The sequence below is a fragment of the Podarcis filfolensis genome (genome assembly GCF_964270895.1).
Source record: "Podarcis filfolensis genome assembly, chromosome: 5".
NCBI classification, from domain to species: Eukaryota; Metazoa; Chordata; class Lepidosauria; order Squamata; family Lacertidae; genus Podarcis; species Podarcis filfolensis.
In genome coordinates, this window is record NC_139608.1 from 37,329,052 (window position 1) to 37,351,352 (window position 22,301).

General features: G+C 43.6%; 1 long non-coding RNA gene across 2 annotated transcripts; it reads right to left on the minus strand.

Moving 5' to 3' along the window:
* Window positions 1–240: 240 nt before the first annotated feature.
* On the minus strand, window positions 241–21,226 carry LOC310763713. 2 transcript variants are annotated; one of them, XR_014548771.1, is made up of 5 exons: window positions 19,796–21,226; window positions 19,285–19,378; window positions 17,778–17,945; window positions 4,505–6,245; window positions 241–2,888 (listed from the first exon to the last, which is right to left on the minus strand). It is a non-coding gene; the product is annotated as an uncharacterized lncRNA (long non-coding RNA). The 2 variants fall into 2 exon arrangements; XR_014548772.1 differs by having other exon boundaries at window positions 19,285–19,358; window positions 19,777–21,226.
* Window positions 21,227–22,301: the final 1,075 nt, after the last annotated feature.

The window sequence follows — 22,301 nt, forward strand, 5'->3', positions numbered from 1 at the left end:
AAGTTCTGTTCTCATCCTGAAGCAAAGTTCTTAACTTGAAGCACTATTTCTGGGTTAGCGGAGTCTGTAACCTGAAGCGTATGTAACCTGAAGCGTATGTAACCCGAGGTACCACTGTATATGAAAAGAGTACACATCTAAATGGGAGACAACTGGCTTTTGCTGGTGACCATGACCAGTAGTCCTCATTTGAGTGAGCATATTTGTTAAATAATTTCAGAGTTGAAGCCTCTTGCAGCAATTTATTTATTTACTTATATTAAATTCCTATACCTCTTTATGATGAAGTTTGCCATCTGCCATTTCTAAAACTTTGATTATTATTATTATTTAAAAAACCTGCTAGCCAATTAACTGGGTCCCCCCTTTTAGTTGATCAAAAGTTTAAAATTTAACCAGTTAAACATTGCAGCTGCTATTGTCCAACTAGACTATTTGGCAGGGGTGGAATTGGGAGGAAGAGTTTTGCTACACTTCTGGTCCTTCCTTGAAGATTAGTTCCACAAGGTTGTGTTGGGGAACTTGTGCTCAAGCACTTTGGCCATTAGCTTTCTGCTGGTCCGTAGCAATAACTTGTCCCCCCTGTTATTAAACATCTGCATGGAACCACTGAAATTGATCATCCAAGGATTTAAAGTGCATTTTCACTAACATGCAAATGGCACACAACTCTCTCTCTTGGTTTTTCTAATACCAAGGAAGGTGCTGATGTTCTGGATCAATGCTTGGAGGTAGTAGTGGGCTAACAAACGAAGGGTTCATCCAGATAAGAAAGAGATGCTCCTGATAAGGAAGGGGGGACTGTAGAACAACATTATTTTAGAAGGGATATTACTCCCCTTACAGAAGGAGGTTCACACTGTGGGATCGCTTCTGGACTTGGCTTGGCATGTCTGCAGTGGCCACTGTGTCCAGGAATGCCTTTGTCAACTGTGCCCATTCCGGAGGAGGTTAGATATGGCCATTGTAACACATACCTTCATTACATCCATGTTGGATTATTGCAGCACACACACTTTTGAAAACTCTCCAGACATTCCAGCCAGTCCAGAATAGATGTTGGTGCATGGGGCCATGTTACACTACTCCTGCAATAGCCACACAATTCAGAGCATTAAAGCCTTGCATGACTTAGATCCAGAATATTGCCTCCTTTATATAATTTGTCCACTCCCTGAGATAAGAAGTCCCACTTAGAGCAGAAGCACATTTAGAATGGGTTGAGGGCAGGGGTGCTAACTTGTATAAAAAAATTGGGGGGCCCAGCTAAGCCACACCCCGCATAATTGAATAGCAATGACCTTCCACTTTGCAGATCCTCGGCTCCCTGAAATATCTTATTGGGGGGCAAAGGAACCTTGGCCCCTAGGAGTTGGCTCCTATGGTTGAGGGGGCGAGCCTTCTTAGTGACTGCCCCCAGATTATGGAACGCTTAGCCCCATAAAGTATGGTTGACTCCCTGCCTCATTGTTTTTCATTGGATGTCCACTTTATTCTATTAGGCTTTTATGGTAATGGGAGGTATTCAACTAGTTTTATTTAGAACAGACCCACTGAAACTAATGAACATGTTTAAGACTATATATTTCTGTGGGTCTGAGTAAAACCTAATTGAATTCCAGTTTTATGCTGGCTTTTAACCACTGATCCTGTCTCCTTGGTTGACTGTTAAGTAATGCTTTAATTCAATTGTATTTGTAAAATTAAATTTTGAAAGGTGCCTTGAGTGGTACTTTTGAACCGTAAGTGGGGCAGGGAATCAAATAAATGTGTTTTTTTTATTTAAAAAAAGCACCATTGTATTCTTGTTGTAGTGGTGGTGATGTCTATTGGTATAATAATGGGAAGTCATAAAACATCCGAGGCCATTTCCCACCAGCCACAGCACGTTCCATTATGACTCTCACTGCAGACACAGATATGCAAACATGGGCAGCTCCTGTCTGGAAGGCAGGATGGCCTGTTTATAAGGAGTGGGTACATAATGTGATATTTGCTGCTTGACTGAACTCTGCATAACCACATGCCTTTTCATTGAGATTTGAATAAAGCTGCAGCCATTTTTTCAATCCAAAACTTTTTTAAAAAAAATCTCAAAGCTAAAATTTGCCTTGCCTCTATAATCCCAAATCCGCACGAGACTGACTATCCCCACAATAGTAGGAATTCTCAGAGATAAGGGCAGAGAAAAGCTGTCCCAAGCATGGTGCGGCGCTGGAGAGCTATATTTCATGAACCAGCCCAGAGTTCTGAAACTGATGTCCTGCACTATACTGTATTTGTTTTATTTGCTTCTGGGCAAATAGATGATTGAAAATGTAGAGTGCCATGTGATTTAATGTAGTGTAATCCCCCTTCAGCAACCTCATGGCATGAAAAAAAACAACAACAGAAGGCAGTAATGAGGTAGAGGCTTCTAAAGTGCAAACATCCCACCTCTCTATTGGAATATGCATCCATCTTTTCATTTCAAAATTTGTGCATACAAATATTAAAGCAACAGGACATCAATTAATCAGGCAGATGACAAGATCGCCGGGCTATTGACATCACCTTTGCAAAAACATTAAACTTGTTCATTGTCATGAACATTTCACCAATTGTTCCCCAGCAGATCTTGTTGCTCTTTTGTCAGATTTGGTTTCTCTTCATCAGTCAGAAATGTGTCCTTTGTGATGCAGCTGCCACATGTTTCAGGCGGACACGTCCAATGTTATGGAAGACAGTTTTTATGTGACTCTCTCAAGCGGCATTGCTGTTAATGCCCCTACTTGCTATGGCCACGAGATGGCACCATAATACTGTTGTGTCTCCTCCAGCGGAGTAGGGGTTAGGAGCAATAGAGCATCCCCCACCACCACCAAGTCAAGCAGAGAGGGAGGGTGTTCCTGTAACAAGAAACATGGTGTTACTGAGGCATAAGGGGCAAAGGAACTAGCCTGTTGTCCTGGTGCAGTACACACTGGTGCAGCCGCACATTTCACATGAGCACCTTGCCATGCGGAGCAATCCCCAGTTGGTAGCATGCAATCCTGTCCACCATTCATTCATCCACATCAGGGAAAGTGTCTCCAATTGGGATAGCCAGATGCAGAAGTCCCTACATTTTCAATAATTGTGTAGAAGAGAGAATTGCAGCAAGCGCAGCCTGCAAGTGATACCTACTGCAGTAGGTCTCAAATTTCAGTGGCGTCCCTGTGGGGTGCCAGAATCTGATGCCCACCCTGCCTCTTGTCTTCCATTCTACATCATAGTTGTGGCATCCCCAAAGCTCCACGCCCAGTACAACCAAACTGGTTGTATTACCCCTAAATCCACCTCTGGCTACTGCAAGGAGCTGAGTATGTTTAGCCTGGAAAAGAGGAGACTAAGAGGAGATGTGATAGCCATCTTTAAATATCTAAGGGGCTGTCACATGGAAGAGGGAACAAGCTTGCTTTCTCCTGCTCTGGAGGGTAGGACTCGAACCAATGGCTTCAAGTTACAAGAAAGGAGATTCTGACTGAACATCAGGAAAATCTTTCGAAGAGCTGTTCAACAGTTGAACAGACTCCCACAAGGGGTGGTCGTCTCTCCTTCCTTGGAGGTTTTTAAGCAGAGGTTGGATGGCCACCTGTCATGGATGCTTTAGCTGAGATTCCTGCATTGCAGGGGGTTGGACTAGATGGCCCCTGGAGCTCATTCTATGGTTCTATGACTCCCATCCTCCCTGACCATTGGGCTGTACTGGCTGGGACTGATGGGAGTTAGACCAGCAACAACAGGAGGGCAGCACATTGGGTGCCCTGCCCCTTCATCTGGAGGGCGCCATGTTGGTGAAAGCTGCATCAGGACCTAAGGTTGTGCTGGGTCAAACGATGACCAGCCTTGCCTTTGCAACAGCAGCCACACATTGCCCACTGGTAAGAACGGTCTTCCATTCTAGTTTGTCCTCACAATCAAGGCTTATTCATAGGTAGCCCACCTCTGAATTTCCATTTAGCTACCATGGCTAATAAGAGGGCCTTCCATGGAAGTGGCTGAGATGCAGCAGATAGGAGGAGCTCATGATGGGTGGAAGCAAGTGAAGATGTGGGAGAAACAGCTTGACAGGGTGGGTGGGACTTGCAGCATCTACACCTTTTGGAACAGCAGTCGGACTAGGGATAGAAACACCTGGCAGGTTTGTTTCTCTCAGTTTCTCATTTCTTCCAGCCTTAAATTCAGTTCTCCACATTTCTGCAGCAATTTATGGATTATTATTTTTATTGTCATGAAAATTATTCAGCATTTTAATGTGAATTTCTCCTAATAAGCACAGTTTATTACTGTGTTTTGACTGGTGTGAAGGTTTTTACAAGCAATTTCTCCCAATGCTATGCATACTTCTATGTTAATTTCATACAACCATATCATACATCAATAATACATCGATTTCTATGCTTATTTTCCAAAAAAAAATACGCAACTTTGTACATGTTGTTTGCATGGAGAACATTGCACTGCACGATTCGGATATACGTACGAATTTGGACGGATGCCTGAAATAAGTTTTTCAGAAGGCAATGTGATCCTTGGGCTGAAACAGGCTCCCCACTGCTGCTCTACAGAAATAAAGAAAAGTATTAGCCCATCTCGTGCATACATCCAACCTGAAGAGGATGGATCTGCTCCTTGCACTCACACACGTGCCAGTTGCCAAATTACAGCTTGATAGTGGCTCTCTCCATGCTTGGTGTGGTCATGTTCCTGTGCCTTGTAAATAATGATGTGCAGAAGCAAGAGACTGGAATTACATTCCTCCAGACACCCATTCAACAAGGGAAAGAATAAGGCACACTCGCTGTAATGCTATGCATTAAAAAGCACTTAGGCTGCTCAAACCAGAATTAGAATAGCACATAAACACTGTTGCCAGAGTCTCAATGGGACTCTGGAGTTCAAATGGGAGCTCTAGCATATCCACAGGGACTACATCAGGTGACAAGCGGAGTGGGGAATAGAGACCTTGGTGTATAATGATGTATTTGATACATGCAGAATCACCCTTCTGCTGTCATAATGGTTACAGGGAGACATGCTCAACTGTCATTGACTGGCCGGATGCCAAGGAGCAGTGGGAGGTGCCAGCTGGGGAACACCTCCCCCCAAGGGAATCCCCAGGGAAGAAGGCTCCGAGTTAGGGGATTGGTGGTGGGATGACTGGTTGGGGGAGAAGAGGGGGCAGACTGGAAGGAGGAGGTGTTGGAAGCTGAAGACGCAACAGGGTATAGTGAGCAGGAAGAGTATGTGCTAGACAGCAGTCCAGAATCAGAGGCAGAAGCAGAGGCTGCAAAGGGGGACCAAGAGGCAGAGATGAGTCAGGCTGATGAAGAAGCCAGAGGGTTCTCCCCCTCCTGCTGTGACCAGCTCCCCTCTCCCCTGGTCTCCCAGAACCAGAAGAGGTATGAAGAGATGGGAGCAGGGACAGGCACAGCGGCGGAGTCTCTGATTACTTGGGAAGAACCTGGGAGAGGAGGAGACTTACCGGTAAGCAACTGTTGGGAAGGCAGAGATCTTCAGTCTCCACAACTTCCTGATTGGGGCAAGATCTACCAGGACAAATTGCTGTGCTCTCTAGGCTTAGCCTCCTGAGCTGACCATGTTTCCTTCTTTAAAGAGGTTAACTTCACTGACTCTGTGTGATTTATTGCCAGCCTGCTCCTGACTCCCACTCCTGACATCAACTGTATATGTTCTCCATAAACCAGACTCTTTCCCACTGGCCCTGCTCACCCAGGTAAATAGAAGCAGGCATGCAGACGCCCAGAGAGATGGAAAAGGGCTATAGCTCAGCAGCAGAGCATTTCCCTCTCTCCCATTTCACTCCCCAGCCATTGCAGGTAGTACTGGGAATGAAGCTTCTGTCTGAAACTCTCCAGAGAGCCACTGCTAACTGGGGTTGCTAGCCTCTGACCCTCCACATGTTGCTGACCATTGGTCATACTACCTGGGGCTAGAGGGGGTTGTATTCCAACAATGCCTGGAGGGCCACAGGCTGGCAACTTCCGGTATTGATGGTATTGAACTGGATGAACGAGGGGACTGATTCCGCTCACCTTTCCTTTCATCCGATAATCCCACACCGAGAGTCAACTACAGCATAGGCAGACTGCTAACAAAGCTGCTTGAGTTGAGCAGGCTACTGAGTAGAGCTGCTCCACCTCTCTTGGAGAGCAGCCAGTTCTTCTGCAGAATGAACTCTTTCTAGGTACATTTATTTTAAGCTGAAGACAAAAACAGAAAGGAAAAAAAAACAAAAGCAGAAAATACTGGAAAATGTACAGGAAAAAAGGAATGTGCATTTCTAAACTTGAAGAATCATAGAATTGTAGAGTTGGAGAAACCCCAGGGATCTTCTGCTCCGAGCCACTGCAATACAGGGATCTCAGCTGAAGCATCCATGACAGATGGCCAGCCAACCTCTGCTTAAAAACCTCCAAGGAAGGAAAGTCCACAACCTCCCAAGGGAGACCGTTCCACTGTCAAACAGTTCTTACTTAGAAGAAACTGGAAAGCAGTTGAAAATCCTCCATCACCCTATTCGTCCCTCGATAGCTGTATTTTCTTAGATGGTTAGACATTTGTCAGTCAATTTGAAGAATATCGCTTTAAAAAATAGACACTTCTATACTTGGTTCCTACTTTTCCAAGCCCACTCACCTGCTGATTCATTTAAAGAAACTGGGCACAAGACTCCATGCAGATGACCAGGGCAACGATGGACATTGATTTGTTTGTCCATGATGACACTGGGACCTGGCGGTATGGTCAACAAGCTGAAATGTTGCACAAGTTCAAATTTGGGGGAGAGAATCAGGATTCAACTTTGAAATTTTAAAACATTCCAGTTTTGTTTTTGAAATACAGATCTTAAGGAAAACCTGAAGGCTTTGTTGATAAGTTTTAAGACCGCAACATTAAAATGTCAGCTTCCCAAATTCAGGGCTTGTACTCCAGCCATCAACTATGATTTCAGAGAATATCAGACATTCATTGCTGGATGACATGCACAGTGTGTGGTGGGCTATGAACATGCTGCTTGTATCGCTAATGAAGTAAGAATCCAGCATGCTAATGCAAAAAAACAACAACAGAGGGCCATCAAAATGTCTGCATCACACACAGGCCTGTAAGAGAGGTGATGAAAAAGCAGGACATGCAGAGTTCTTGAACAAATGCAGCTGGCTGGATGAACACTGCTTTAAACTGGCTGCTGCAAAGCCAAATCCTAAGGATTTGCATACAGAAAATGGATCTAAATAAAGCCATTAAATGAGAGCATTACCCAACAACTAAGGCAGTCATAGCTAGATTCAGCACACTTGGTTTTATTTTTAGAGGAAAAGGAAAAGCTGTGGGGGTCCACCTTGCCACAGAAAGTTAAACTGCAGAAACCATCAATATTAATAAGGCATCTGTTAATGAGATGTTACTACAGGATGTCTTTAGCTCATGAGGTGTATGGAAGCAAAAAGGCAGATAATATTACTGATTGCATGTGTACGGTTGAAGTATCCTACAAACTGGGGTGCATAAAACTGTTTCCCCCAAAAGTACAGGACAAAGGGGGACTAAATCATGGGCTGATTTTCAAGATCCCCTTTTTGATTGATATTACTGCTTTGTTGTCATTGTATTCCACCACATCCCTCACAAAAAAAGTTTAACCCTGCTGCACTTTTATATATATATATTGTTTGAAGGCTGCTTACACATATAATTTGGTCCATTGGGAATACATAGTGGGTGTAACAACATATACTCAATGAACAGCTCTTAGCAAGGGGCTTCGTAAGACCCAATGATCAGTGGTTTGTATGCTCAAGTGGTCTGGACTTCCATTAAAAATAAAATCAGTGACTCCACTGATCTCTGGTGCTTGGGGAAGGCCTCCCAGGCTTCAAACAAAGCTTGGGGGAAGACATCATTAAGTAACTTCTCCCATGGGGCATATTCAGATTAGGAAGCCCTGGCAGCCAGGGAGGCTGCAGAGGGCTCAGAAAAATGTTCCATGAATAGAAAAACTCCCATGTGAACCTGCCCTGTGAACATAACTTTGGCCAACAAGATGGTGCCAACACCTTAATAGAGGGAGGAATCCTACTGAATTAAGTCTCCATTCAGCCCTACCTGCCAATCAACCGATCTTTTCAACTGAACTGTATAGATGCCATGAAATGTTGTATGTTCAGTAAAGCCCAAATATGATCAATCCATGGGGTGTGGGTGTGGGGAGAAAAACAGACACACACCCCACAGCCACTTCACAAGAATAAAGTAGGCCCAACCCAACACTCACCAAAATCCTAAAGGAATTCTAAAGTGCCCTGTGAAAGAGGCAGGGAAATGGAAGTTGTTTTTTTGCAGTGGAATTTTAAAAACTGAGAAAACAGAGGACAGATTTCAGCACAGCGCTGCTAGTATTCTTGTCTATGAACATCTCTTTAACTTCCCTCCATTTAAGACTGAAAACATTTTCCAGCAGTTTCCAGAGAAAGTTCCAGCTTCCTGAGGATTTGCATTTGATTCCTGCTTTGTATAAATTTTGATGACACAGAGATGAAAAGACTGCTTAAGCTCTGGGGTTAAGAGAGTGGATGAAGCAGAGTTATGTTATCTGGGGTCAATTTATTAATCTACAGTTAACATGCTCTGATGTCCCAATGCTAAGCGCAGTTAGTTTGAAAGCCTTCCTCGTTTTAATTAAACACACTTGAAATATAAGTGTACTATAAGCCTTGGATGAAGTATTATAAACAGTGCCATTTTTCTAGAAAAAGAGGTGCCGGAAATCACCATGAACGTCTCCCTTGTTCTCTTATAATGGCAATGGGGCCAGAACTGAGTTCCAGTCAGTTCTGGCTGGAGGAAAAGCCCTGATTATAAATGATCTACAAAGCAATCAGGTGGCATTCAGCAGTATTGGAAATCAAAACACATTGTAGCTCTTCAGAAGTTGTTAGATTCCAATTCCCATCATCTATGACCATTGGCCCTGCTGTCTGAGGCTCTTGTGAGCTCCCCCCTCCCTCTCTCACACACACAAACACTCTTCCCAAACTGCATCCTATCAAGTTCTTATTCTGGAAAGGGAGATGATTCCTTCTATCATCAAGTTAGCACTTGCATCTTTCGGGTATGTAATGGAATGATGTGGAAAGAAGAAATGTGAGGCTGAGACAGCTGCCAGTAACATGAAGCAACTGAAGAAAAGGAGATAAAACTATAGAACCATCGCCTAGCTATGCCAATCATTTGCCACCAGGCATTTGGAGTATGGACCAAATATTGTGCCCATTATGATCTGCAGCTGTGAAGCCCTATTGGCAACAGGGTTGTGTAGTGGTAAGTGTCAGAAAAGGACCTGGGAGACCAGGGTTCAAAATCCCACTTGGCCATGAAGCTCACTGGGTGACCTTGGGCCAGTCGCTGCCTCTCAGCCAAACCCACCTCACAGCCAGATGCACTGACCACTTAGACCTTCTCATGAGCATGGGCTGGCCCAGTATTTTCTGTGCTGCAGCATGCTCCACTTGTGCACTGAGGTTGTGTGACTGGAGCATTCCCCAGCAGTGATAGGAGCAAGGCAGCCTGTACAATTCTTTGTTTGCCCTCAAATAAAATGACTGGGGGAGAATATCTGCTACATCCAATTCAATGAAAGAATACGCTTGCAATTATTTCCAAACTGTGGAAGAGGGAGAGAGGATACATTCCACCCGCTTGGCAAGAAAAAGAGCATTATTACCATCGCCCACCCTGATCCTTTATAACAGAAGAAACAGGCTGAATTGTTATCACTGAAGAAGTCCACATATGTTCACACAAGGGACAAAAAGCCATCCTGAAGATAGATCATGTAGCAAAAAATGAAGGTCAGCAAAATTAGAAATGTCCTCAGCTTGAGGCCATGGTTGTCCTCACTGCTCTCTCAGAATCTGCATCTGATCACTGAGGAAGTTAAAAAGAGAGAGAAATGGGACTCAATTGTCACAGCCATTTGTCTAGGTTAGGGTCTCTCAGACTGATGAGCCTGCTTTTCAAACTTCCCCAAGGGCTTGTCGTATTCCATTTTACGTTAATGCAGTTTTGACTCCCAAAGTTTATTTATTTGTTTGTTTGTTTATGAATTTATATACCGCCCTATACCCAGAGGTCTCAGGGCAGTTCACAGAATAAAATCAATAAATAAAACCACAAAATGCATAATCAAAATAAAAACAACAACCCAATAATCACCCCTCTCAGGCAGTTGTCTTTCCATCTCTGTGAAATACCACATCTAGGGGGCAGCGCATTCCAGTCTACTCCTCCTGCTTTAAGAAGAGCACTTCTGCATCAGACCAAAGGCCTATCTAGCTCAGCATGCGGTCCAAAGTGGGCCAACCAGATGCCTATGAGAAGCCAGCAGGCAGGGCATGAGCTCTCAACTCCCATAACGTGGCCAATGGTCAGGGATGCTGGGAGACATGGTCCACACACATCTGGAGAGCCAAAGGTTCCCCATCTCTGAGATAGAGCAGTGACCAACATTGGGTGAAATCCCATTTGGGCATTCTATTTATTTGGTGGGCTTCAACTTTAATTCATCCACATTCATCGTTCTGTAAAGGGAGAACATCCAGGCCCTGCAGTGATATCATAATGAGAGGTCCCCAAAGTGTCCCGGCTCCCAAACTCCCTGAAAAAGTATTAACAAACCAGGAAATTATCCCCAGCTCTGCAATTAAACTGTATCTCTCCAAGAAATCTCAGTTCCCATTTGGTATTCAGAGTGAGAAAAGAGAGTAACATTGCCTTTTGTTCCCCTCAGAAAAGGTAAATTGGACAAACTAAAGTGTGCTTCCTGACAACCTTTTTGTTGAGCGTTCATCCTGAAAGGACATTATTAGATGACATTGGCAGTTTTGTGAGTATTCCTCCTGATTAGTTTGTGAGGAGGTTAGACAATTTTGTGTCGAGCCAGTCTCATCCCACACTTCACAGCACCATTTGCTCATCCCTTTCCCTTTTGCAAAAAGTTTAATATGTGGGGGGAAGGAGGTTTCTTGGATAAGACCACCAGATCAAGTCTAATTGTGTATCTTGAATTTGCCAGTATGTGACAGAATCCCACAGCAAAACTGCTTTTTTAAAGAGGCTTATACAAATTTAATAAATAATAATAAAAGAGAAGTTTGTGGAGGAGAGAGCTGGTAGATGATTATAGACCATGACAGCTATGCTGTGCCTTCACAGCTGCAGACAGCATTGTTTCTGAATACCAGTTGCTGGAAACCACAGGAGGAGAGTCCTCTTATGCTCAAATCCTGCTTGTAGGGTTTCCACAGGCATCTGGTGGGCCACTGTGAGAACAGGATGATGATGAAGAAGAAGAGTTTGGATTTGATATCCCGCTTTATCACTACCCAAAGGAGTCTCAAAGCAGCTCACAATCTCCTTTCCCTTCCTCCCCCGCAACAAACACTCTGTGAGGTGAGTGGGGCTGAGAGACTTCAGAAAAGTGTGACTAGCCCAAGGTCACCCAGCAACTGCATGTGGAGGAGCGGAGACGCGAACCCGGTTCACCAGATTATGAGTCTACTGCTCTTAACCACTACACCACACTGGCTCTCAACCTGTTTGTTGAGATGCTGGACTAGATGGGCCATTGGCCTGATCCAGCAGGCTTTTCTGTTCTTGGCAGTGGAAATGTCCTAAATCAATGGTGAAGTCCCAGATGGAATCAGTCCAAAGATTTGTAGGGAACAGATGACCATTTCGCCTGGAATGGAAGTACAGAGTAGGTGCTATAAACTGCTGAGGAGGCTGGCCAACTCAAGCCTCTTGCTTTCTTTTCCTCCTTCTTGTTCCTTGTAATTACTTTCCATAATAAAATCACCCTTTGATGTAATATAATTGCCTTAAAGTGTTGCTAGTTAATGGAGTGAGGAATTGAGAGAGACCGGTCAACTTGGGGGGGCGGAATCTCACTCTCTGTAAAGATGGCATTTGTTTGCTTTCTGATTCTTCTTGTGCACCTCAGGTTGGGGGGCAGAACAGTTGTGGAAAGACCAAGCCGATGAAGGCTCCTGTGTGGGGAGCCACTGTGCCAATCTGGGAACCATCAAGTTCAGGGATTGCTTCACAAAACTGCTGCAAGGATATTGAATCATAAATGTGGGGACTTCTATATATTAAGGCTGGTGTGTGACTGTTGTTGTTTTTTGTTTCGCTTTTTAAGAGAGGGAAAATCATGTGAAGGGGTGGTTAAGATGGTGATCATTTCTTCCTACGCTAGTATTGCTGCTGCTCATAGTGGGGGCGATGGGCTGGATCCAGAACTGTCCTTCTGCAAATGTCCTTTCTTCCATTCACGGAAGGGACTGGGATCTAGTGAGGGCTGCCACTGGTGGAAGGAGAAGGTAGCCATTTTCATTTGATTTGCTTCCCTCCTGCGCAACCACCGACACAACTCCTCCCACACGGTTTTTGGAGAATCCTCCAGTTCTCCAGAGGAGATTTTGAGGGAGGTCCAGGGGCTGCAGGAAGAAGGCAGAAGCAGCAAATATTGCTTCTCCCTCCCAGAGCAGAGTTCCACACATGGGAACTTTGGATCCGCCATCACAACAATAGCAGCAGCAGAAAGCCATTAACGGGTGCACACTTTACAGGTGTGTCTTACAAAAAGACACATCACTGCCCTGAGGAGTTTACACTCTTAAAAAAAAATGCCAGTTCATTTTTATTTACAGTCTAAAATTCAACACAAGTGAGGGAACAGAAGAAGAGGTTGGGGAAACAGGGGAAAAGTGCATGAGCACTTCAGTTACATAAACTTGGGCTTAGCAAGGCATTTGCCACACAGAGATGGTTCTGTGTGTCATTGAAAGGGCAGAAATTTGTTAGCAATGTTAGTTATTATCTGTGTAGATTTATTCCCAAGAGGGCAATAAAACCATTAACATCTCAGTGATTTGGAATAGTACGACAAATATCACTCCTTTTTCCTTCCTCTTTTCTAGTGAACCTCAGAGCCAGACATCCCTGACATTGTATTGATTGCTATCAACAAACAAAGAGTCTCTCTAATACATATGAAGTCCAAGGTAATAATCTTCTTTTGATACTTGACAGCATACCTACTCACTGGAAAAGGCACACACACACTGAGCTATGCCATAAGTTTCATTCAAAATTCCCCTTTGGGATTCTCTGCCTTAGTTGCCAGAATTACTTGGAGGACTGCTGCTCCGGTTTGGGCCAGTTCTGATAACCACCAAGTCCCGGTGACAATTTTAACAATCATGGAACTTCAAAATGATTTGCTCACTTTTACCCTCCCTGGCCTTCTCCTCGCCTGTCTCTCTTTTACAATCTGACTTAAACATTGAGAAATGCATTAAATGAACAGAAACTACAGAAGAGGAAAGCAGAAAACATATTGTCCTAGTGTATGGTCTGAAGGTACATGAGGCTACCACTGAACCGCTCAGTGCCTGTATGGGCAGCCACCCAGGAACCCCCTGTACACTGTCTCAGGTCAGACAAGTCCCATGTTGAAAGAAAGGAGGGGTATAAATAAAATTAAGCTGCCTTAGACTGAGTCAAACCATTGGTTCATTGAGTGCAGTGCAATCTAATCTGAGTGCAGTAGCTGTCTGGGTCTCAGTAACTCAGTAACTGGGTCTCAGTAACTCAGTCCTGCTACCTGAGATCCAATCTCAAAATACTAGGGAGTGAACCTGGAGCTTCCTAATTGCAAGGCACATATTATACCACTAAGCTTTGGCTCTTTCCCTGCAAATGCATGCTTTGACATCCTCAAATGAAGAATACACCAACAGGCTCTGCCAAAAAACATCACTCCATTGTTCCCTATCTCCATCAATCAATACAAGTAGAAGGGCAGACATCATCTCCAGTTATATTGATTGGGCTACAGGTAAGAAAAGTCCCTCTCCATGTTCTAGAGCAGGCGTCACCAACATGGAGCCCTTGAGTACAGATGTTCCCCCAAGAGACCTTCCCTGGTGCTCACAGGGTCCCCTCCCCCTTCCTTCGCCTTGTAGCCAATCAAATAGGTTTGGGGAAATGATTGGTTGTTGAGGATGCCTGTCGACAACAGTTTCTCTGGTTTGCAAATGGGTCCAAGAGCCCAAAAAGGTTGGTGATTCCAGTTCTGGAATAATCAAAGCCTTAGTTAAGACGGAGATCATTATTATACCTCCTCTAGCAACTACTCACGGGTCTACAGGGAGAGCTGCCTTGCCATTTCAGCGCCCTGACAAAAAGAGGAAAAATATAGCCTACAATTCGTCATGTTTTCCTGTCTAGGCAACCCACAAAAATGAGATCAAGTATACGTTGGCTGTCGCTGAGCACATCTGGAGAACAAAAACTATCTGACATTCCACACAAAGGCCCCTACTGCTCACTTTGCCAATGTGACCATGCAAATTCAGCTGAGCAAAAGGCCATTTATCAAACAAAGCAAAACCTATACCATTGGAAACAGGTTTGTTCAAGAAGCCAGCCCAGAAAATGCACCACTAAAATGTTCCCATTCTACAGGACGTTTGCTCAGAAACATTTGCCTCCTCGCATGTGCCCAATTAATGCTTCCATTTCTCTCCCTGATTTTGAATCTTGTTTCTGTAATTATTTTTGGCTAATTTAGATGTTACTACTGACAATCAGATTAGCTTGGCCAGAGGCTGTTGGATTTAATTGTGGTGAGGTTATTACCAGTTTGGATTATTTTGGAAACCAAATCTGAATAAGAAAAACTTGAATAGCTTCGGGGATAGGCAGGTGCAAAGACAGACACAGTAACATAAATCATGTATTCTTCTGAAGTTGGTCTTCTGCGCTAACATTGCTTTCATTACAATACTTGAAATCTCATTTCTAAAAAAATTTTAAAGCTGCAGAAAAAACCTGCAATCAAAACTTCAATAATATTTTAACAATCAATTCCATAATTCTGCTGTAACCCATATAAGTGTCTTAAAGAAATACGGTAAGTCTGACTGGATGCAAAGGGGTTTACTTCTGACTAGATACATATAATGATTTCACTGTTAATGAAGCTTTTGTTCAAATGATTGATCACTTGGAAGAATAATCCAGTTCCCTCTCACATACTCCCCTCCCTTGCCCATTTGTGGGTGCCCTTCATCACTAACGCATGTTCCCCATCAATGGCCATCCTACATGCAGAGAACTGCACCCAAGGGAAGATTGCATGTACCCGATAGCACAAGTACACAGGGCTAGCCCTAACATTAGGCAAAGTGAAGCAGCTGCAAATGCTGCAGGGTGAGGGGAGTTGAAATCTGTAGAAAGGGTCCCCGTGTTCGATAAAACGTTGACTTAGCACATCTCGTGTTCCTAGCACCACCACTCTCCGAGGATGCAGAAATGAGGAATGAGAAAACATTGGCATGGTGAGGCTCTCTATTCATAGTAGACTCCCCTGATGAATAAAAGCAAGGAACAGATCAACCCCCACTGCCCCCCACGCCTGTTGCTGTGGAACCAGGCTTGTACCCATGAGCTATCATTTCAAAATCCCTGTCAACAGAGAGCAGCAATCAGGCACCATCCTCCGTCACCAGATGTCAAAGATGATATGGCTGAAGGGAAGCAAGAGGCCTGTCAAGCACCATAGGATGGATTCTGAAATCTCAAAAGCTCATCAACATTGTCATGGATTCAGAGGCTGAAAGTCGTTTGCCCTCCGCTGTCCCAAGACAAACTCCTGCAATGGCACTGGGACTGGAGAGAAGAGAGTAGAAGCTCGCACCACACCTTCCAGTCCTGAACTACTCATGGAAGATGAGGGAACACTGAGGAAGCCTTGACACCAGACTCCATGGATCAGGTAAAGGAACTGTATGCTGGTGCCAGATCCTGAGAGCTCTCAGAAGCAGGACCGGCCTCTGCAGGGTCCCCTCGCTCATTGGATGAGGAACTCAGGGGCCGGGAGCTCTGTCCTCTGTTTTCCTTCCTTTTCTCATCCACACACATGTACAAGTTTACTTCGTGGGCTAATAACAACTGCTACTGCTGCTATAACCAGGGTGCAAAAATCCAGGTTCTCCATTGGCACTAGTACCTCCTTTATTTAAAATATTTTTATGCAAGGTCCTTTCACCATGGCTTACAGTCAAAACCATAACAAAATACAGCAAAACAGCATTATCAATGAAACCAGATTAAAAAGAAAAGAAACAAAACAAAAAAAAATCAGCCTGGCAACTGACAACTGGGATGCTGTAGCGTTTAGGAAGCAAGTTACTCCCCCTCCCTGGCTCCATGACAAACAGTCACTAGCTCTTACATTTTGCAAAATAAAAAAATCATTCCTGATATTAAAAACAAACAAGCATCTTGACAGTAAAACCTTCTTATGATCACAAAGTGCTGCCTTCCTTTGCCTCCTATGTATTTTTTGAAACCATTTCAACCTATTCTATCCCTTGTTTGTGAAATGCATACATCTAAGATTTCCCTTAAGAAGCACTTGAATCAATAAGGATGCCAATACTGTTTTGATTTTCTGGATGAAACCTCTACTGGTGGGGCAGCCTCAGACTTCATGCCTTTCCCAAATGTCCACCGTTCATGAGAATTTCAGAAGTGGTGGGAGTGATCACAGCAAAGGGTACAGTATAAATTCTGAACAAATACAAAGGGTTGTGATATGTCATTTGCTCTCCAAAGGTCAATCTTCCCTTGCTGGGTTGGCTCAGGAGAGAAAAGCAATTGTCATTGTCATTCATTTTTGTTCACTGACCATTTGATGGGCATGTCGCAGACAATCTCTGCCAGATTAGGAATAGTTCTTTGCTCTCTAATATCTTCTATGCCCCTGTGAACTAATTCCTCATTAATCATAGGAGGTATCAGGGTACCAGTCAGACTGCAGGGACACGTTTATTTGGGCATGTGTGATGCTATATTATACATTCCTGAATAAATAATGCTTTGGTTCAATAGTTTCATTGTTTGTCCTTGAACAGATCAAAATTCTGGCCAAGCCAAATGCCTTGCCAGGATGTTCAGTATAACACTGAAGAGAATAAGTAATGATGGACTGTCCTAAAGTGACCTTTAATAGCAAGAAGGGTGTGCACAGGTCCACATCATATAACCTTTCGGGAGGACCCCAAGAAACCCCAGTCACCAAATGATAAAGTTAGGCCCCAAAAGAGCAGCAGGTTGGCCTAGTTTTACTCACGGGTGCTAAAAGGGCAGGGCAGGATGATCTGGAGAGTGAAAAGTAACAGGAAGTCACCCAAAGCACTCTTTAATCTAAAGAGGATGGAAGAGTCAGGGGCGGGAGAAAGAGAGAGAGAGCATGAGGAGGGGAAGTTTTTCTCCATTCCACACAATTTCCCTCCTCCAGCTGTTCAGGAAACAGCTGAGCAGTGGTTTCAAGTGAGAGCTAGTAGGAAATGCACCAGGGGCCAAATTTGGCCTGCAAACCATCACTTCTGCACCCCTGCTTAGGCAGTGATATTCTACTGCACAATATTTCCCCTCACACTAGTGAGAAAGAAGGCATGAGACTTTAAGGTTTTCTTATCTTGCAAGTATCATTTCTTTGCTCTAAGCCAGCAAGGCATATCAAGACTTTTCAAGGAAGAAGACTAAAAATCAGAATCATTTTCAGATTCTGGAGTGATGTACAAGACGAGACAAGGTGTCAAACTGGCCATAATGGGAACAGTCTATAACAACTTACTAAATTAATGATTTCTAGTGCTTACCTTTCCTGGTAAAATTCCAGAGTTCAAGATGGGCTCCCAGGGTTGAAGCTTTAGAGGCATCAGGACAAGACAAGGAGACGTAAGAAGGTTCTCCAGAAAGGAGGGTCCCAGAGGTTAGTTCTCATACAGCTAAGACAAGCAGGAGTTGACAAGGGATGAGATGCAGGGCTGAGACAGAGAGCAAGGGAACAACAACCCAGGTTAAAAAGAAAGCAAGAACATATGTGTATAGCCAGTGAGATGCATGATTCCTACATCCAGCAGACACTTATGACCCATAGCAGCTCACCAGAGAAGGCAACTTGAACTAGCCAGTAAGGAATGTGGTCAAACCCAACAAGAATCAATTGCCATAAACTAGGTCACTTGCATAAAACAACTGTAAGGGACCAGTAACCTGACAAACAATATGCAGATGGCTTCAAGAACACCCAGTTTATACAGAATTGAAAGAACCCACAAACATTGTGACTGGGATCTTCAACCCACAGAGTCTCCATTTGCAATGTTGAATTTACTTGGAGGTCTAAGGCTGCAACTTATGGAAAGAATCTCATGTGAGAAGCATGTGTGCAAGTGTGATACAAACACTCTGATTTAACTATTCATTTGTTTTGTGCTGCCCTCACGTTGATCCTTCATGTATACAGTATCCATGTACGGGTCTCAATAAGCTGACAGGGCCCTTCTCACATTACCCAGTGGTTGCCACTGGATGTGCATAAAGCTTTGAGCTGTGGCCAAAGCTTTGAGCTGTGGTCTCACTGGTGTGCCTACGTACATATTTCTGCATGTTCCCATTTAACTTTCTCGAGAGGAAACAAACATTTCACATGCACATCTGAAGTGTAGGGCTCAATCCAGCCAAAGTTAGGTCCCTCTGATTTCAAAGAGAGAGATTTAAGCAGGTGCATAACTCTCTCATCAACCTCCATGTACACTCAATACATATAAAGCACATGGCTTCCCCCAAAGAACCCTGGGAACTGTAGTTTGTTAAGATTGCTGGGAATTGTAGCTCTGCAAGGGGGACGCGGGTGGCACTGTGGGTTAAACCACAGAGCCTAGGACTTGCCGATCAGAAGGTCGGTGGTTCGAATCCCCATGACAGGGTGAGCTCCCGTTGCTTGGTCCCTGCTCCTGCCAACCTAGCAGTTCGAAAGCACGTCAAAGTGCAAGTAGATGGTGAGAAGGTAAACGAAGTTTCCATGTGCTGCTCTGGTTTGCCAGAAGCAGCTTAGTCATGCTGGCCACATGACCCGGAAGCTGTACGTCGGCTCCCTCGGCCAATAAAGCGAGATGAGCGCTGCAACCCCAGAGTCGGGCACGACTGGACCCAACAGTCAGGGCTCCCTTTACCCTTACCTTTAAGGGGTAAACTACAGTTTCTGGGATTCTTTGGGGGTGCTTTAAGTGTACAGTATGAACACGGTCTCAGTGTATTATAAAAGTGCTTAATTTGGGCAGGTTTGTATCTGTGATGTGTGAAGCAGCTCTGTTACAATACCTTCAGGTGGATTCCCAAGCAAAATTCAGGACAGGCAATCTGATGAAGCTGGCTTTGCAGTGTTTTGTGTGGCTCTGCAAATGGAATAAGTGAACTGGCTTTGCAGTGTTTTGTGTGGCTCTGCAAATGGAATAAGTGAAGTGATTACATGACCAGTCCAAAGCATTTTGCTGCCTGCACCAAGTCACCAAATGGCTGGCGCACACACACACATACACCTCATGCTCGGACAAACACTTTGAAAAATCTTGCTGCCCTGTTCAGTCATCGATTCCTGCTTTCAGCTGTGCCCCCTCAATTTCACCCCCAAAGCAGCCTGCTTCACCTTGCCACACTGCAGGGCCAGCCCTGTGTGATCATAACGAAAGGAAACACATCAAATAAAGAAGCATATACCCTGCACTGGAGCAACTTCTAGATATTCTGGGACAAATGCAGCAGAGAAACAGCCAGAGGGAAAGCATTTGAAAGATGCTAGAATGATTTACTCACCAGTCCTGGGAGCTGGCACAGTTCTGCGTGACCAAAGCTTCTTGTGGCAAGGCAGAGAATTCCAAAAGCGTCTCGGGGGGGGGGGGAGAACTCAAGACAGAGAGAGGCCGGACTCAGTTTCAGCAAATTGAGCACTTCCACGCAACCCAAGATAATAATAATAATAAAAATTAAGAATCAACTCAAATGCGACTGAAACGTGTAATTATGCAAAACTGCTTTAAATGGGCATTTGTTCAAAAGCGGTGGGCTTTAAAAGATTAATAAAATTAAAGACTCTGCAGCAGCGTTTCAGTTCCCAACCCAAATGGGTCTCTGGAGCCCCTCTGGGAGCTCATGGCAATGGATGGGCAAACTCCCACTGATTGAAATGAGGCTGGTTAGGAAGGGCAAGGCTTTTGTGTGCTCATGCGCTTGCTTTAGAAACCCTCTGCCAAAGTCAAGCACAAAACCCACATTTTGATAATACCATTTAAGAAAAAGAACTATAGTTTGCTGGTGCCAATCTTTCTGATTTCTACTGCTGCTTGCCTTCCAAATGCATTAACTTCCAGCATTTTGGGGTTTCTTCTTTTGCTAACCTTAGTATTGTATGAAATGATCGTGCACAGGGGAGGTGCATGGATGGGCTCAAACCACTACATGCAGCTCCCATTCAGACCCTGATCTCTTTCTGGGTATACATTTCAACAAGAACAATCTCTGTCACGTTGCTCATGTCATGGTTTTAAGAATATTTAGAGCATTTTACAAGTATGTTATTTAGATGTATATTTCTGAAAGACCGAAAAGGAAACATAAGTTGTGAAATAGACACTCTTTTGCTGGAAGTAAAAAAATATATGGAGACACAAGCTGGGCACAATCACTTAAAATTAATCAAACCTAAAGATTTAATCCTGTGACGACTTACCTGGGAGTAAGTCACAGTGGATACAGTGGAACTTATTTCTGAGTGTACATCCAAACAGTGGGACTTATTTACAAGTAAAATGGAACTTTGTGTAAATGGGTTTTTTTAAAAAAGTATTTTGTAAACCACCCAGAAGCCTGTCCTGGCAGGAAGTCATATATGCATTAATAATGATGGGAGTATTTAGTTTTGTGCCACAATTCTATAAGCGCTTACCTGGGAGTAAGTGTCTCTGATTTTGATAGGGCTTACTTCTGACATAGATAGGATTGCACTGTAAGTTTCCTTGATTCCATTGAGACACAGAGCCCAAGTCTATACAGCTTGACTCAGAAGTAAATCCTACTGAGTTGAATGGGACTTAGTCATACTTAAGGGTACACAGGATTGTACACTTAATTATCGCTAGCTTTTTTCTGGGTTTTACCCTGTTTGTTTTTGTCCAATTTAAAACGTCTAGTTTTCCTACTCCCCATTTCCCCCCCCCCAGCTTTTAAAATATATTTATACACATACAAGAACAACCCATTAATTACAAGTAGCCTGAATTCGTAACTCCCCCCATCCCCACCCCTGCTGGTGAATAATCCCACTTCCTTTCCTGAAACCTCTCACCTGAGTAAGCCTGCCAGAGTCAAACACTGGAGAAAAGCCCTTTAAAGCACTCCATATCTTGACCAAATGTGCAGACGCTAAAGATAAGAATGAGCTTTTCTATAATGGTCTTGCTTGACTTTAATGTTAGGATGTTCCGCTGATGGGAAGAAAGGGGTTGGCCTTGCATTCTTTAATACTATTTACAAAGAGCAAAGTGTCTCTCTCTTTCTCAATTCCTCCCACCCTAACCCAGCTAAAATCTCTTACCGATTTTAAAACCAGATGGGACTATTCTTATGAGACTCTAATCTGATCTTTTCTTTCTAAATGGAAAAAAAATACTTTCGTTTCTTTCATTAACGATTAAATATGCACATTTACATTGTGTTGACTGCAGTATAGATGTTGTGTTTAATGATGAAAATAAACACAATATAAATATACTGGGTGATTATTCAGAGTTAGTCACACTCAGAGTTGACTCACTGGCATGAATGGACACTCAAGTTCACTGATTTTAATGTCAGGATATGCATAACACCGGATATCACCCAATGTATATGCGTATAAAATGGTTGTGCAAATATAAACAACGCAATCCCATTGTGTGTGTGTATAATACTGTACTGTACTATATATTTGAATACTAATCTTACATTTACAATATAAATGCATGATGCATATTAATCAAGTCTATTATCAACAAAACGAATGTTATGGGGTGCTTATACCATACATATTTCTATATTGAGAATGAGTATTGGTAAATGTGAATCAGTTCCATAAACAGTATATGAATGAATGCAACTGATTCAATTTCAGCCTTGCTCATTCTCTCTAGAGGGGGGAATGTGTGTTTGTGTGTGTTAGTTTCCCCTAGGGTGGAAATGGTCTCATCTTTACCTACTTCAGCCCATGATTTTTATTTTTTTTTAAGTGGGAACTTCATTGTATATTCTGGAAAAGTATATTGGTTGGGAAGCTTTAACAGAGCTAAGGAGTATGTGCAAGGAGT